Here is a 1,866-nt window from a genome sequence, read left to right as displayed (position 1 = left end):
TTTGAAATGATTGTTTCATATATTTTTCTAGTTTTATGCTTGTTTACCACAGGTACCATTTAGTCTATCATAGTCAAAATCAAAATCCACTATAGAGTTTTTTATTTTAAAAATTGTTTAATGATTGAAAATTTCAAACACATATAAAAGAAGATGGAGGAGTAAGATGAAATCGTAGACACATATCACTCAACTTCAGTAATTAGCAGCTCATGGTCAATCTCGTTTCATCTATACCTATTCATTCATTCACCTCACTTCTATCTTATTTTGAAGCATATATTAGCCATCATATCATTTCAGCCACAAATATTTCAGTATTTATCTCCAATAAATAAGATTTTTTACTATAGCCACAATACCATTTTCATACTATAATGAGTTAATAATTCCTTAATATAATCACATAAAGAGTAATTGTTCATAAAAGGTAAGAGGCAAATACTATTTATATGTTCTTGGGTAATTCAGTTAACTTCCTGGTGCCTCCATTTCCTAATCTATAAAATGGATCTGATGGAAGGGAGTTGGTCTAGGTGTTGTCTCAGGCCCCTTATCCCCACCTTTGTTCTATAACTGAAAATCTTGTACTCTCATATTAAAGGTCATTATCTTGGGTTTGAGCAGCTTGCATTATTTTAAAAAAAAGTAGATCATGGAGACCCAGAACGCCCCTCCCCAAGAATATGAAAGTGATATGACTCTTACGAAGTGTTGGATTTAACTGAATATGCAAGAAGACACCACTGGTGGAATCGAGTGTTTGGCCACAGTTCCGGACCTATGGTAGAAAAATACTCAGTAGCCACCCAGATTGTAATGGGTAGAGTGAGTGGCTGGTGTGCGGGATTTTTGTTCCAGAAAGTTGGAAAACTTGCAGCAACTGCAGTAGGTGGTGGCTTTCTTCTCCTTCAGATTTCCAGTCACAGTGTCTATGTGCCAATTGGCTGGAAGAGAGTTGAAAAAGATGTAAACAAAGCAAAAAGACAGATTAAGAAACGAGCAAATAAGGCAGCACCTGAAATCAACAATATAATAGAAGAAGCAACAGAATTTGTTAAACAGAACATTGTGATATCCAGTGGATTTGTGGGAGGCTTTTTGCTAGGCCTTGCATCTTAAGGATATGAATGTTCTATCATAGTGGAGTCACCTCTGAGAAGAGAAATGGTGGTGACAAGATGGTCTCAACATTACCCATTGACAGATTCTCCAGGATGACAAGTAACAACTAGCTGGACGGTACCAAACTCACTGCTTAGCATTTTGCCATCTGAAATTTGGCAGACTAGTATCTGCTATAAAACAATCTATATGATCTGTGTATAATAGTATTCCTGAGCAAAACATGGCTTTCATTATTTTTTAAAAACTTGCATTTGCTTAAAATTTGCCTATAAAACACCACCATCCGATGTAAATATGGAGAGAGAAAAAAAATCTGTTGGCTATATTCCCCAGTGAAGTATCATCCTCATTTTATTTAAATAAGATGTTCTCAATTGTGCTTTTTAGTATAGTGCCAATAATTTAAAAATTTGTATTATAGCCTCAACAGTAGGGCTGACTTTTTTTTAAAGATATGTTTGCAATAAACTGAAGAACTGTAATGCCCTTTTATGGAAGGATTTACAAATAATAGAATTATTAAAGATATTAAACAAATTTAATACCAATTTTTAGGTTGTTTTTTCCTGCAATTCTTACTTTGCTTGCTATGTAATAACTATAGTAAATGCTCTTCTAGGGAAATGCTCTTCTAGGGAAATACTACATGTCTAAAGATCTTTTTCTTTTTTTGATGTCTATAGCTGTAAAAATATCTTCTTGTATATAAGCTTCTAATTTTTTTATTCATTTGTTTAT

At 33.6% G+C, this 1,866-nt stretch overlaps 1 pseudogene across 1 annotated transcript; it reads left to right on the top strand.

Annotated features, from left to right (window-relative positions):
- The first annotated feature begins 655 nt into the window (after positions 1-655).
- LOC308614449 (FUN14 domain-containing protein 1-like) lies at positions 656-1,264 on the top strand (annotated as a pseudogene). The gene has a single exon. The product of its transcript is annotated as an FUN14 domain-containing protein 1-like (transcript).
- Positions 1,265-1,866: the final 602 nt, after the last annotated feature.

The sequence above is a fragment of the Mesoplodon bidens genome (assembly GCF_964165515.1).
Source record: "Mesoplodon bidens genome assembly, chromosome: 3".
NCBI classification, from domain to species: domain Eukaryota; kingdom Metazoa; phylum Chordata; class Mammalia; order Artiodactyla; family Ziphiidae; genus Mesoplodon; species Mesoplodon bidens.
Note: the sequence above shows the minus strand (reverse complement) of the source record. Positions and strands in the feature narration are given on the sequence as shown.